Genomic DNA, 16,617 nt, shown 5'->3' with positions numbered 1-16,617 from the left:
GGTTCACTTAAAAAACTGTAAGTCTAGAACTTATCCTCTGCAGATAAAGCAGCTAACCTGTATGTAGTTGTTGCAGTGGGAAGCAGAAGGTTTTGCTGTATGGAATATAAATCTGTTAGGCTTATGAAGAAACTTTCATAAGGCTAATGGATTTATATTTTTTCTAATCACATTCAAACATTAGGACATCATTTTTGTTTAGCATTCTAGTGACATTTTAATTTAGCATTCTAACTTTTTTTTATGAATATAATCTTCACTGTCTTGTACAGTATATTTTGAGTTAACAAAGCCTTTGACAGTGAAGTTCCATCTTACAAAGGCTTTTTATACCCACCCAGCTCTTCCTGTTCCTTCTCATTCTTCACCTAGCTGGAAGCTTTTTAGCAGCAACAACACTGTAAGAAGGCAAAGGAGGGCTGCAGTTTTCATTGTCAATGAACAATACAATAAAGCTTGAGCTGGGAAAGAGTGGATTTCTGCTCTAGCTGATCCTGCTGTTTTATGTGCCTGCGTACAACAGGTTAACATAAACTTTCTTCTGAACCCCTTACTGAGCAGCAGAACAGAGAAAGGGGAGGACAGATAAGCCAACGTCATCAGCTATTCCTCAGTATGTTGTTTTAAAAGCATAGATCTATAGGTTTGACCACCAAAATGGATATCAAGAAAATTGGAGTCTGGTGAATGAAAAGTCACTCCTAGATACATTTTGGAAGAATTCTTCCAAGTGGTTTCTAGAAAGTTTAAATGATTTTGTTTACTTATGCAAGGCTTATCTGACCTAGTAATTTCATTTGACACATGCACATTGTTAGTTTTGAATTAAAAATTTGCTGGAACATACAGAACTGCTTTTCTTTTTTGTGGTGTAGACACTTATTTTTGTACTTTCCATGTTCCTTCTGGCTCTGTTACTTTTTTTAAAAAAGAATTAATGCTCAGAAACACACCTGCTTCATTAAGTGAAGTATATCAGTTCTTTCTATATTTCAGTCTTTCTTCCTTTGCTTTAAAACCTATGACCATGGATATTTTATCCTTACGGCATAACTCCTTATGACTCTAAAGAAGTGGAATGTAGTCTGTGAAAATGTATGCTGTATTAAATTTATTAATTTTAAGATGTCAAGCTGAATATTATTAGTTTTTTGTATCATCATCAACATTGATCACTGACAGTATGTTACACACATTTAAGTTTAGTGGTAATATTAACCAAGGCTTATTGCTTCCCAAGCAAATCAGAATTGCAAGCCAGGGTTGACTTTACTGTGCAATTTCTGTGTTGTTTGGGAGTCATAGGTCAGGTATTCCATATGTAATGCTAACTTTTGCTGGCATTAGAGTTCTTGGTTAGTGTAGTTCCTATCGGTCAAATGAGCCAAGTCGAAGTGATTGAACACCAGCATACTGCTTGTAAACATGAAGAAGTCTCAACGGTTCTTGACTTATCATTTTATACAGACTCACAGATACCCTTTTATGATCTATAGAAGAAGACCTCAGTTACGGATTGTAAGTAGTAGGTCAAAATAAGTCATCTTCTTTTGTGTCCCTTTTGACATTTACTAGAAGAAATCTTGTAAACTTGCTTCTTTTTTTGGTATCGCTGTAAAATATTTTTATTTGGGTAGAATTCTAATGTTTTAAGGCTAATCTTATTATACTGCTTTAAACTATAATGTAACTCTGCTTGGATAAAATACTTAGTCAATTAAACTGACTAATCAATTATTGGATTAAATGGAAACCTTTCGATTAGCAGCTGAAGAAGTAGACCAAGTCTATGAAAGCTTATGCTACAACTTCTTTCTCACAGTTAGTCTCAAAGGTTCTACGAGATTCCTTTGCATACTGTATTTGGCTAGGTACCATAACATTTGGAAATGCCAAGTATATGTCCTTTTCTGCTGTACACAGGCATGCTACACAACTGCATTTTTTAAAAAATCATATAATTAATCAATTAAGATTTCTTTAAGTGAGTAATCACCTTAATTTGAGCCCCGGCTTTTACTCAATAATTATTGTTTTCTGTATATCTTTGTCTTGACTGTGACCCATTCAGTCTGAGTTCTGGTTTCCACTGGATAATTATAGTTTATTTTTCTTCTGATTTTAATCTATCACTTCATATAAGGTTACGTATAAAATTTTAGACTGTAAACTTAAACACAATTACTAAGGAGTAGGTTTTATTAGATACAATGCGGGCTTATTTTACAATGAACATACACGGGATCGTCTCATTAATTAAATACAGTGGGCCTTGGTATCTGCTGGGCTTTGGTTCCAGGTCCCCCTGTGGATACTAAAATATGTGGATGTTCAAGTCCCATGATATACAATGGTGTAGTAAAATGGTGTCCCTTATTTAAAATGGCAAAATCGGGGTTTGCTTTTTGGATATATATTTTCAAGCCATTGTTGGTTGAATCCATGGATGCGGAATGTATGGATACAGAGGGCTAATATGACGGATGACATCCCATGTGTGATGGCTGGGACATGTCTCTGATTAAAGGACAGGCCCAGACATGGCTACCAGCTGTAATATGTAGTAATCTGTAATCTGTAGTCACCATTTTTACACATTAGACAGAACTAGGTAAACTATGTGCTTGCAGGAATCTTCTTAATGACAACATGATTAGGTCCTTCCAGGTTAAATTTTCGTCCTGGAGAGTCACCCAGCCTTTAAAGGGAGTATCAGTGTGAAAGATTTGTGTAATGGAGTGTCTTCCTCTGGCTGGCTAAGAGTAAAGACTGGAAAAAATACCGCACTGCGTTCTGAGAACGTTCTGGGAACCCGATGGGAACGGAACGCATTTAAATATACCACACGTATGTGTTCCCATCGGGTTCCCAGAACGTTCCCAATGTGTTCCACATGTGTTCCAGGGAGGGGACAGATTAGATGTGTTCCCAGTGAGCTGTAACGTTCTCAGAACGTTCCACAAGAGGTCTGTGCAGTATTCTTCTGTTCTCAAATACGTTCTCTCATTCTTCCGTCTCCTGATTGGCTGAATGAATGACAGGCAGGGAGGCAGGGAGGCGAGTGACTGCAGTGAGGGAAGGGGGGGTGTGGGGGAGGGAAGGAGGAGGGAAGGAAGGAAGGAAAAAGGGAGGGAAGGTGGGACAAGGGAGAGAAGAGGAAAGGAGGGAAAGAGAAAGAGAAAATGGAAAGAGGGAGAGAGAAGGAAGGAAGGAAGGATAAACAGCGAGAAAGAGAGTGAAGGAGGAGGGCAAAACAGAGGGAAAAGAGAGAAGGAAGGGAAGGAGGGGACCAGGGCAGAGAGCAAGAGGGAGAGAGGGTCTGGCTGCTAGATATACTACCACCACCCAGAGGGCCTTTTCTACCTCGGCCCCCAAGCTCTGGAACTCGCTCCCCGGCGAGCTCTGCTCGGCCGCCTCGCTGGACCAATTCAAGAAGGGGTTGAAGACATATTTGTTCCAGCAGGCATACCCCTGACCCCTGAAGTACTCCCCCCTCCCCTCTCAGCAGCATTGGAAGCTGGCTCAAGATTTTTTATTTTGGGGTAATAATGTAACTGTGTTTTATCCTGTTTTTATTGTTGATTTTATTGTATTGTGGATGTTTTTAACTATGTTGTTAAACCACCTTGATATTTGGAAAGGCGGTATATAAATAAAATTTTATTATTAGTAGTAGTAGTAGAAGTAGTAGTAGTAGTAGTATTCTGCGGGGGCCTCTGGTGACATGTCCAGTGGGGCTTCTGTGCTGTCAGCCTGTAGGAGGCAGGGATGCCAGGGATGCCCAGGACCCTCTCCTCCTTCCCCCCAGGAGGGAACCCACAAAAGCTCCTCTGTTTGGAGCACCACACGAAAGCAAGCAAACAACTCCCAGAATTCCATAGCAAAGAGCCAGACAAGAGTTAAAGCGGGGAAGGAAGCTCACAATCTGAAGGCACACAATACATGCACACACACAGGAGGCAAAGGGTGACAAGCTGCAAAAAAGGGGAACTGGAGTGACAGCAGAGGACTCTTCCTTTCAAAATGGTTTAAAGAGCTGCAATGGCTGCCAGGGCTAAATACCCAGACTGAGGTATTTGTAGTGGGCACTTGCTTCCAGAGGCATTCGGAGGGGCAGAAACTGAATCTTCCCAATTCCTTACAGTCCTCCAAACGAAATACGCATGCACTACAGCAAAACGTTCTGGGAACGTTCTCAAGAAAAAGGGATGCGCTGTGCGGTAAAATGCGTTCTCATCACGTTTCCATCACGTTCCACTTGCTTCAATGCAGTAATATCCGTTCCCAGAACATTCCTGAGAACGATATGCGATAATCTTCTGGGTCAAGCTATGTTCCAGGTGTTTCTCCCATCTGTAGGTAGTTTTTGAAGTTATCTTTTTACAAGTTCACTTTCTTGTTAGTCATAGTTTTCTCAGCAATACTGCATGTTCATTGTATTCCTAAAAAGCAACTATTTCTGAACTTCTCTCTGCTTGATTGTTTAATAAATACATTAAATTAGAAACCAGAGTTGACTTCATTATTTCTCTAGCATGGCTGACCTCAGTCATGTGCTGAACTGTTTGGCAAACACACCAACAGTTTTAAGGAATTTAAAGGAAGCTTGTGAGTGGTGATAGGGGTGGTGATAGCTTTGGAATGTTTGGAAAGGATTGGGGATACAAACACACTGTCATATAATATGAGAAAGAACAGTTAGTTATAGGAACACAGAAAGCTGCCTTATCCCAAGCCAGGTTTTTGTTTATCTAACCCACTCTATTCTGACTAGCTGTGACTCTCCAAAGTGTCAGGCAGAGTTCTTTCATATCACTGGCTCCCTGATCATTTCTATTTTTAACTGGAGATGCCAGGGTTTGAAGTTGGGACCTTCATGTGTTCTGGTTCCTCTGTGTTGTGTTACTTTTGTTTGGAGGTAGGTGGGTAGGAGGATTCTATACTGTTTTCCACTGTTTCGCTTCACACTCACTCCTGTGTGCCTTTTTCTGATAGACCACATTTGATTTTCTTAAAGATTTCAAGGGACAAAAATACATGAACTGAGTGCCACCTATTCAATGTTATTTTTTCATTTTTAGAATCTTGGGACATACCTTAATTTTCTTCTATGGATTGTACTGAGTGAGTCTATTTTACAACAAACCTTGCGTTAGTTAGGGAAATACTACTCACTAAGCAGAGTTTTCATTTAGGTCTTCTGTTACAGAAGATTAACCCTCATTTTTTATTATAAAGTATGATGATATCTGGACATTTTAGAGAAGAACTAGATGGGTTGGTGGAGAATAAATCTGACAGTAGCTATTGTACATGGTAGATAGATGTTAAGAGGCGGAATACCTTTAATTACTGATTACCTCTCCTGGAGGTACTGTAAATGATTTATGGGTTGGCCATTACTATTATAGCCTGTTAGTGAACTTTTTAAAGGTGTAAACTATCCACAGACTGAAAAGTGGATCAATTGAACTTCTTGTATGATCTAGCAAAGCTATTCTCTCTTACTTATAAGGGAGAAACATATCAGTCACTGCCATCAACAATGTGTATATTTTTATCCAAAATGCATCTAAACCTAAACTCTTAAGACTCAGTTATGTACTTTGGCTAATACATCCATTCATTGAGAAATAAATAAAAGTACTATCTAAAAACCATGGTCTGTCTGGTAGAAGAATATAAAAGGACATAAAGAGAGCCCTCTTTACAGATTACAGAATGCTTATGAAGTCACAAACTGTTTTTATCTCAAAGCACATACATCATTTATTTAATCAGAAACTTGTGATAGCATGGTATAGGAGTTTTCTGTAAAGAGTTGATTTTGTCATACATTGGGCCTTGGTACCCACTGGGGTTTGTTCTAGGACAACCACTCCCAATACAAAAATCCATGGATACTCAGGTCATATTATATACAGCGGCATAGTAAAATGGTGTCCCTTATATAAAATAGCAAAATTAAGGTTTGCTTTTTGGAATTCATAAATTTTAAAAATATTTTCAAGCCATGGATGGTTGACTCCCTGAATAAAAAAAATCCATGGATATGGAGGGCCAACTGTACCAGTGTTCTGGACCTATACAAATATATTCAGAGGCAGATGGAGAGATGCAGTTTACTGATACTCTGTGCTAATATTTGATCAAAACAGAATTTTCTGCATTCATAGTACAATTCAGCAAGTTTTTTCAGGAGCCGGAGACAAAGTGGCCAGGAGTTGAATATATCTGAAGGTATATTTTTCTTCAGAACATCTCCTGTAAGAAATTATATTTTCATTAATTAGACAGGTAATTGCATGGTTATTGTACACCTAGAAACTATAGTAGAAGGATAATGCCCTTGTGGGACTAGATGTTATCATCCCCCAAGGATTGCCATCTTAATTAAGTGTACACTAAAGCAGGTGTACAAGGAGATTGTGAACACCATGCTAAGCAGGTCCCTTGGCTATCCCTAACTGGATTTTAATGAGTGTTATGCCTTAGGTGTGTACTAATGAAGCTTTTCTTATATGTTGTGTTGAATAACAGAGAGAGAGAGAGAGAGACTCTGTCTTTGCAAGAGATTTATTTGTGTATTACAACCCTCTTTATTTGTCTTTGTTGCTAGCTTAGTAGAGTGGGCAGTAAGCTGCTGTATCCTCATAGCAAAATGAGCTACTGCTTTTAACAAACCTATCCATACAATATTGAGAGACTGTGATATTAGAGCCATAAGGGACCTTTCCTATCTCCTAAACAAAAGTGTGGTTATCATGGGACCAGAATTGTTTGTTTGAAATATAAATGTGTGGATATTATTTTAGATTATGTTTAGCTTTATAAACTCTTCTAAAAGATCAGAATTTCCAAATCATATATATGAAAAAGGGGTTAGCAAATGAGAGCTGAATGACAATTTCACCATTGACATTTTGATATATTAGAATGGCGATGAAGGCACTACAACCAGCTCATACCAAGCCATGGGCCTGTTTGCCATTTTAAACTTAAAGGAGGACCCTGAAAGGCTTACTCTGCATCAGAATTGCTGTTGTTGTTGTTGTAATGTATGCTTTACTAGCAAATATGTTTATATTTATCTGCTCATATCTTTCCCTATACTGTGGTCATATTAACCAAGTTGTATTATAGTAAATATGGCATCTGTTTGAAAGAAATTATCACTGATTGTCATCTTTGTATTGTTAAAAATACTGATATCTCAATGAATAAGCAGAATTATGCCAATTCATTGAATTTCATGCTATTTTCTCTGAGAAAAGAATTTGGTGAGAAACATATCTAAATGAAAACATCAAAAGAAAATCCATCTAGCCAATTCTCCTACTTATGTAGGATATGGCTTTACTGTTCGGTTTCATTAAAAGTCTCAACCAGTAGAATCTTAAACTTGTGACAAGTACTGTATTATTCCAGGTAGTGTGATTAATTGTGTGATTCTTCTTTTTCACCAGGGACAGCCCAGTGAGGGCTGCCTACCAATTTATTTCATTCTCTTTCTAAGTATTTCCTCATGTTGAAAAACAGCTTTTACTTAACCTAGCTTGCCCCCAACATTAGGCTGAATAGTTTTGTCTGTGTGAGAAATAATGTTTGCCCCTCAGTCCACACTGGTACACTTTGTTTTATGTGACTTCTGTGCCCATTTTTTAAATTTGTTGTGTTTGTTTGTTTTGCTGAGATCTATCTGGGGAAAATGTTTGGGGTTTGCAGGAAGGGAAACTGACATATTTGCCTACAGATTTGTACAGCCTATGGGCAGAAAACAGCACCTAATTTGCTCTCCAAATGAGTGGAGAGCTTTGGGGTACCGCCAAGGTATTAGATGGGTCACAAAAATAGAATTAGGGGCTGTACAAGGCCCATGGACCACAGTACCTCCATCCAGCCACAGATTCTTCCAGTAATTGTGACATTTTGACCAAACTAGTTAGCTTTCTTTGCTTCTCCTGTCAGTGGCTTCTACACATAGATTTATGTGCTTTGCAAATTAAAGCAAAAGTGGAGTCCCTGTGATTTACAGTAAATGATCTTTGTTATACCTAACTTTTACAAACAGCCCTATATTGTTATTGTTTCAGTCATGTCGTGTAGATTTTCCAGCCTCAGGGAACAATATGGCACAACAAAAGAACAGTCTGTAGAAGGGTAGAAAGAGGAACAGGTTCAAAATTTATTGTTATGAAAAACAACATTTTATTTGAATTAGTCAAGAGGCTATATCCAAGCCATTAAAATATATTTAAAATGTGATTTTTTTTCAAAACTTTATAAGAGAGACATACTTCTTCAAAGAACATGGCAAAAATGCAGTCATTATAGCAGACAATATAAATCTAAAAATGCCCACAAAGCTAAGTTGGTTCCTTCAGTTGTCAGTCCTCCACACAATTGACTGGAATATCATAATCTTTTCCTGTAATTAGCTGTGTTAACTGCCAAAATGGCAACCCTCCAAGTCACATATTGCTTTATTCTTTATAATAAGGAACTTGGTTTCTCATTCATTTTCTAGTGCTTTATTTTCTTTTATAAGAGCTCTAAATACTGTTTTCTAATGTCAAAGTAAATCTGGCATTCAAAGGCAATAGTAAAGTGAGTCCTCCAGTGCTGCAGCTCTGCATATACCTTATCTATTTTGGAATCTCCCCTTTTGTGGGTTAAAACTTTAAAAACAAAAGTTTGTTTAAAAAGCGACATGTTTTTCATTTATGTTATGCTTTCTGGAGAATTCATTGAATTTGAATAAATTAATCTATAGGTATGAGATGGAGAACATGAAATGCTCGGAACCTATAAACTACTTTACATCGTAATAAATTCTGGTGAAAACCACGCATTACGCAAGACATAATTGTTATGGATTCTTGTTGCACACTGAAGATATTTACAGACAGCACTGAGGCATCTGCTCTGAGCTTCAAAAAGTCTAAATTAGGAAATGTGAGAGTTTTCCCCACACTATATTTGCCAAGTCCACCAATATTCAAAGATATGACTAGCATAGCAGCAAAGAGATGGCACAGTCTGCATGTTTTAAGGTAGTTTGCTGCTTAAAATTGAAATGTTGTATACACATTTGGAAGAAGACAAATGATAATCATTTTCAAATATTTGAACATACATGATAGAGCAAATCTGTGTGCTGTTGCTTATTAGAAACAAATCAAAGAAAGGATTTTGTCTAAACGTTAGGAAACACATCCTAGGAGTAAAAGCTGTTCAACTGTTTGATAGACTACCTCAGAAGGTAACAGTCTGTGGCTGCATCTGCACTGCAGAAATAATGCAGTTTGACACCACTTTAACTGCCATGGCTGAATGGTATGAAATCCTGGGATTTGTAGTTTGTTGTGGCACCAGAGCTCTCTGACAGAGAAGGCCAAATATCTCAAAACTACAAATCCCAGAATTCCATAGCACTGAGCCATGGCAGTTAAAGTTGTGTGAAACTGCATTATTTCTGCAGTGCAGATGCAACCTCTGTTCTGTTAAACATTTTTAAATAGAGGCTAAATGACCACATGTAAGAGTGGGAGTTTAGGAAACAAGAGTTGGACTATACCTCAAAGTGACTGTAAGGTCACTTCCAACTCTGGTCACTGCTAAAAGGGTGTTAAGATGGACATATTTCTCAATGCATTTATTTCAAAGTAAAATATGGGTGAAATCAGACTAACATATTCACACTTGTACTGTGACTACCCTTGAAGTATGATATACACAAAACTTCAAGAAATGTTAGGGAGCTGTCAAAACTGGGCACATTACCTGACATCCTGTTAGTGGTTTACAAGGTCCATCTTAAACCATTACAACTCACTTTTTTAGCTGTTGCATAGGTTGGAATTTTCTTCTCACCATGCAACAACCAAAAGGTTGTCAGAGAGCAAGGAGAATCATCAGTGACACATCCAACTATTTACCTTCAGTTGTATGTTCTGCAAAGATATCATCTTCAGGGGTGTCCAAAGGACCTAGAAGTCTCTACAGGTGCTTATTTAATGCATCCAATTAAATGAAATAGTTGGGTGCATTATTGTTGATTCAACTGCTCTTTGACAACCCAGAAATGGCCATGTTTGGGGCAGTTGTGTTGCTTACAAGGTGGGTTGTGGGGGTGGTAGCAACAGGAGACGTAACTATAGGGATGTGGCTACATGAGACATGTACATGTCCCAGTACTGGATTTTAGCCATTGCCTCTGCTTGGCATGAGTGAAGCCATGAAATATAAGCACATGGTGTGTAGGGGATGATTTGGCGCAGATGAACTTTGCCAGTATTCCTGAAAGATCTTTCCATCTCATTTCATGGCTATGTGTGAAACACGTTCACTGAACTTGTCTTTTAGAGCACCCTCATAGAGTATAAAGTGCTCTAGATGTAGCCTTTTCCATTTTTGTCTGCTGCTCTGTGGTCTCAGTTGTTAAACATTGGGACAGGGGCAACATACAGGCATCTCATAAAAGCCCTTTTTTATAGGTGCATTGGCTCAAACATTCCATTATCATGGAAATCTTCAGTCTATCTAGTGAATAAATTATACTCTGTGCTACAGCCACTTTTAAATCAATTAGTGTGACATCTAGTGAACAAATATTGGGCAACAGACAGATTAAAATTGATATTTTTAAAAAAAATAACCCTGAGGTGTGCATAAAGACAGGATTCCCTTAGTATCCAAGCCAAATTTTAGATGTCCAGATTTCACAGTTCTTGGAACTGTTTTTAATTTCAATAAATATTAAGCAATCTTCCTTATATTTTAATATATCTGTACTTCACCTGCACAGAAGTAGTCTTATTATTTTGCTGTGACTTAGTATACTTAATAAATAATTTAAACATGTGTGCTAATTTTGGTGCTGCCAACCTGTTTTTTGTTTTGCCTGTACATTTGAGAGTGGAGGTGCCTGTGAGCACCACTGTATAATACACCTTTCACTGTTCCAATGAATTGCTCTGCTGATAATTATGGTTTTGATTTATTTATTTGAAGAAGAAAAAAAATACAAGAAATGCTTAAAGTGCTGTTTTTAATTCTCTGGAGTGCCTGTGAATCCCGTGTGGCTCAGAGGCATTCTTAGGAGGTAAGGATGGGCAAGCGTGGCTGGAGGCCCATGTTTTGCTTCTGATGGTTTTCCCCACCATCAAAAGGAAGGGATTGAGCCCTTTGTTGTTGTCTTGTAAACATGGAAGCTTGGATATGTCAGCTAGGCAACTGCAAGAGGGTTCTAGATGGCTCAGGACCAGGAGAAAGCTGAGAGCAACTTGATGGAGAAGAAGGATGAGATGTAGAAGACCAAGTACAGCTGACCATGACCCAGCGGGGCTCAACTAGTGGCCTCTTACTTGTGACTCATCAACAGTCTGAAAGCAGATAAAGAACCAATTCTCTTCCAGTTGATAGAAATGTTTCTGCCTGGTCACATGGAAGCAATTTTTCTTGCCACAGATGAATAGCTGTATTATTAAAATGATTAATAGAAATCACATTATTTCACTCACACATTTAAACCAAAATATCTTACATCAGGATTAATTTCCCAGTTATTGTTTTGCATTTCCCCCCTTAATTATGAACTGAAGAGTATAATTGACTTTGCAAGATCTACTGGGAGTTAGACTAGCGATAGGCAACGTGTAGTGCTCTAGATGTTATTAGTCTGCAGTCTAATAACATCAGTCCTAGCTAGTATAGCCAGTGGTGATGGGTCATGGGAGTTGCAGTTCAATATCCTCAGGAATATTTCTCCTCTGGAAGGCTTATTAAAAACTCCTAAAGACCAGTGGATTCCGCTTCATTCTGGAGAGCTCCTGTTGATCCCAAGGATCCCTCACTCTCTGAGCAAAAGCTAAGGCAGTCCTCTGTAATACAGTAAGCAGTGGGTAAGCAAGAAGAGAATGACTTGAACAAAGATGAGGGAAGACAAACTCGAGTTCTGCCAAGCATACATATTAACATACATTATCAGTCATATTCTAAGGTAGAGATAACAATAAACCAAGAATTCTTTTTTATCATCACAGTATCTTCTCTATGTCATGCAGCAGATGATTCTGATTTTCTGACTGGTTCTTGGCATGTTTCAGTCTGGCGAGGGAGTGGATAACTGAAATGCTCAGTAGCACACTGTTAGAAGTTTGTAAGACAGTTTAAATATAAAGCAGTATTTTTGTTGTAAACTGCCCTTGAGTCAATCTCGACCCATGGCGACCCTGTGGATGAGACATCTTGGCCTCCCTGTCCACCACTGCTCTACTTAGTTCCTGTAACTTCATACCCATGACCTCCTTAATAGAGTCCATCCATCTAGCATGTGGCCTTCCTCTCTTTCTGCTTCCCTCCACCTTGCCTAGCATTATTGTTCTTTTCCAATTATTCATGCTTTCTCATGATGTGTCCAAAGTATGACGGCCTCAGTTTCGTCATCCTGGCTTCCAGAGAGATTTCCAGCTTGATCTCTTCCAGGACCCATTTGTTTGACTGTCCTTGGTATCCTCAGCACTCTTCTTCAGTACCATATCGCAAATGAATTGATTTAATTCCTATCCACTTTCTCACATCCATACATGATAATAGAAAATACAGCTGGTTGTACAATTCTAATTTTCATGCTCAGTTGTATATCTTTACTCTTTAGGATCTTTTGTAGTTCTTTCAGAGCCGCCCTCCACATTTTTATTCTTCTGATTTCTTGACTGCAGTACTTGTTCTGATCAATGTTTAATCCCAGGTATGAGAAAACATTTCTTTTTGAATTCTTTGGTACACTCCATTGGCCATTGTATCTTTGCAGTGTGGTTCCTAGTGCCCCTTCCTTTCCTGAATCCTGCTTGGACCGCTGGGATTTCTCTTTCCATGTATGGTTGGAGTCTATATTGCAGAATTTTGAGCATAATTTTGCTTGCATAGAAGATTAGCGCTATGGACCTATAGTTACTGCAGTCTTTTCTGATTCCTTTTTTGTGGATGGGCATGTATATTGATTGTTTCCAATCTGTTGGCCATAATTTTGTTTTCCATATCTGTTGACATATGTTGGCTAGCAGCAGAAATGATTCTGTCAGTGTGGATTGAAGCAGTTTGATTGGAATATCATCTGCCCCTAGTAATTTATTTTTCCACATTTCTCTTATTGCAGCTTCTGCCTTGCTTTTTAGAATTTGGGGTTCATCCTCATATGGCTCTTTGTTCCGTCATTTTGTCATCGCATCCCTCAGGAGTAAAAACGGGCGGCTCCAGCCCACCCTTTCGGGGCGGTCTGTCAAGCCTCTTAGAAGGGAAAGCATAGTATTCTGGTGAGGCTTTTCAAAAGGGGTTAGATATCAGCATGTTATATCTTAATTTTCCAAGAGACTAGTAATTACATGTGTTTGATAATGAAAAGGGGATGCAGTTTCTCATGGTACAGTCAGAGAATGTGCTAACAAGCTGACCCAAATGCACATCTAAACTTCGCACTATAGTTAGAATTTTGTTGGTGTGAAATGCCGCTTGCTAATAGAATTCTTCAACTATATGATTCAGCGCAAATAATACTCAGGAGCCAGCATGTTATGCTGATTGAGCAATGGACTACGACTCTGGAGACCAGGGTTCAAATGCCCACTCGACTATGGAAACGCATTAAGTGACCTTAGGCAAATCACACTTTCTCGAGGAAGGCAAAAGCAAACACTCTCTGAACAAATCTGAAGGCTTACAAAAATAATATGTAGTTCTAGTGCCACAGGACCTCATTTTGAATACAGCTTTTCTGGAAGACGGGAGTGTTTGTTGGAGACCATATCTAAGCAAATATCATTATGAATCATGAAGACCAAGGAGCTATCAAAACATGTCTGAGAAGCAACCAAGTGGCCAGTGGTGACTCTGAACCAGATAAGAGAGATTTGCACCTGAGATGCAAGAGGTCAGCAATTGGACTACTATCACCCATTTATTTAACAGAGCTGGGTTATTTGGAAGAGTGGTAAAAAGAAATCAATTGCAGGAGAAAAACCCCATATAAAACCCCTTTTTAAATCTGCAAAGATTTAAAACTAACAAAGGTTCTTTGGTCTTATGAGACCAAAATTAAACATTGTAGCTTTGCTGCAAAACACTGTATGTGGTGCAAAGTCAGCAATGCTCATTATCCTGAAACCACCATCAAGGTGAAGCATGACAGTATCACTTTGAAAAGCAAGCCCTGGAAACAGCACCGAAAAGGCCCTCAACTTGGTTCCGATACATGGATGACACTTTCACCATTTGGAGCCATGGAGAAGAAGATCTGGCTGTGTTCCTGAACCATCTGAACAACATCCACCACAACATCCAATTCACCAGGGAAAAAGAAAAGGAAGGAACACTGCCATTCTTGGATGTCCTAGTCATCCGCAAACTGAATCAACATTTGGGTCACACAGTATACAGAAAACCCACACATACAGACCGATACCTGCACAAGAACTCCAACCATCACCCAGGACAAAAAAGAAGCACAATGAAAACACTGGTAGACCGAGCAAAACGCATCTGCGAACCTCACTTCTTGGAAGATGAACTGAAGCACTTGGACCGGGCTCTACAGGCTAATGGTTATTCCAGCTCAGACATCAGAAGGGCTGTCAGGCCCAGGAAAACTCAGAGGAGTGAAGACAAGCAGCCACCCAAGCGGAAGGTATTTTTACCATACATCAAAGGAGTCACAGACAGAATAGGCAAAGTGGTGAGGAAGCACAACCTGCAAATGGTTTACAACCGACGAAGAAAATCCAGCAAATGCTTCACTCAGCCAAGGACCAGAGAGACTCTCTCACAGCCGCAGGAGTTTACCTCATACCATGCAGTTGCGGACAAGTCTACATAGGGACCACCAAATGCAGTGTGCAAACAAGAATCAAGGAACATGAGAGGCACTGCAAACTGGGCCATCCAGAAAAATCAGCAGTAGCAGAACATGCCACAAACCATCCTGGGCATAAAATACTGTTTGAAAACACTGAAATTCTGGACCATGCCAACCACTGCCATGTCAGGATGCACAGGGAAGCCATTGAAATCCACAAACACCTGGACAATTTCAACAGGGAAGAGGAAACCCTTAAAGTAAACAAGGTTTGGCTACCCGTCCTGAAAAATAGCAAGATGAAGTCTCAACAAATGCAAATGAGAAATCTCCCAGCAGACAATGAACACTATCAAGCAGACATTAATCCTCTTGTGCAGACCCTCACACACTGAGGCCTGCCATTAGTAACAATATACATGCAAATCACTCCTGCCTTTCCAGGTCACACAGTATATATAGCCAAGTCCTTTCCAGGCAAACATTCTCTAAAGATGTCAGCCACAGATGCTGGCGAAACGTCAGGAAGAAACTCTGCTAGAACATGGCCACATAGCCTGAAAAACCCACAAAAAACTATGACAGTATCATGTGGGGAGTTTTTTTTTTTTCCTCTTTAGACCTCTGGGATGCAGCCAAATGCAGGCAAGCTGTAGAAGAAAACCTGATTCAGTCAGCAACAGATTTCAGACAGAAGCAGATACACTTTCCAGCAAGACAGTGGTGACCCTAAACAAACAGGTTACCCAAAGAAGGCTTGGAGCTATAATTGCTGATGAAGGTGCTTCTGCCAAGAATTGACTCTGTGTGTGTGTGAGAGAGAGAGAGAGAGAGAGAGAGAATAATAATGATACTGACAAGTGCTAGTTTGTTTTTGACTCCTTTCCTTTTTTGTCATCGTAATGGTTGCACCGTCACAGTGTTGCATATCTTTTGTAGATCATATGGTAACACTGCCAGCTAATTCCATTTCAATTCCAGGTTGTAACAAAATTTGGAAAGTCAAAGAAGGGGATGAATAATTTTGCAAGGCATTGCGTAATAGGAACCTCATTGCTACTCCCCCCTTAAAAAAAAAAGAACCTGTGAGGTTTAAAGTAACATCCCACCATCTCCTAAGACCTATGTATGACTCAGGGTAAAGTTACATTTTAAATGAGAAGTGTGATAGACAACACCTATAATTATAGCAAATTTTATCTGGCTGTTTGAACTGTCAGGCTAGTCATTGAGTGCATAAAGTATTAGAAGTTGTAGAGGAGGTTTATAATGTATTAAATTAACTTCTTGCAGCAACTTGCCTATTTAAAGCTAAAACATGTAATGCTGAAACATTACCAATGAAATAGAGAAAGGAATCAATTCCTTTTTTCTTTGCTTTAGTTTACTCACATAACCATATTTGCTGTATCATTATGTTTCTGATCGTTTAACTTCACCCATATGATTACCTATGAATTACTATGGAAATAGCTTTATTAATCAGAGAAATACAGTACCCATAATCACGGGTGAGTGTTTCTCTTGATAGCATCACATCACCTGATTGTGTGAATTAGCTCTTTGGAATGATATACCCCATATTTTCCAGATACAGTATCACTTATATAAGTGAGCCTATTTTGGAAACCCAGTGGGAGTTGCTTTTTTGAAAGTGCTTTTATGTGAGGATCAAAATCCCAACAAAAAATTTAACCCTTATAAGCAGAAAGTGGTTGTCAGTTTTTAGTACTTGTGTTCTCTCTGGGGCACCTGATGTTTCCCCT

General features: G+C 39.0%; 1 protein-coding gene across 4 annotated transcripts in view; it reads left to right on the top strand.

Annotated features, from left to right (window-relative positions):
- GNAL (G protein subunit alpha L) overlaps positions 1 to 16,617 on the top strand; it is a 187,135-nt gene that overhangs the window by 120,676 nt on the left and 49,842 nt on the right. The gene's annotated exons all lie outside the window — the stretch shown is intronic.

Source organism: Sceloporus occidentalis, unplaced genomic scaffold, assembly GCF_023333645.1.
Source record: "Sceloporus occidentalis isolate IW3139 unplaced genomic scaffold, rSceOcc1.0.p SCAF_3, whole genome shotgun sequence".
Lineage (NCBI taxonomy): Eukaryota > Metazoa > Chordata > Lepidosauria > Squamata > Phrynosomatidae > Sceloporus > Sceloporus occidentalis.
The sequence above is the reverse complement of the archived record's forward strand: the minus strand, read 5'-3'. Positions and strand labels throughout refer to the sequence as shown.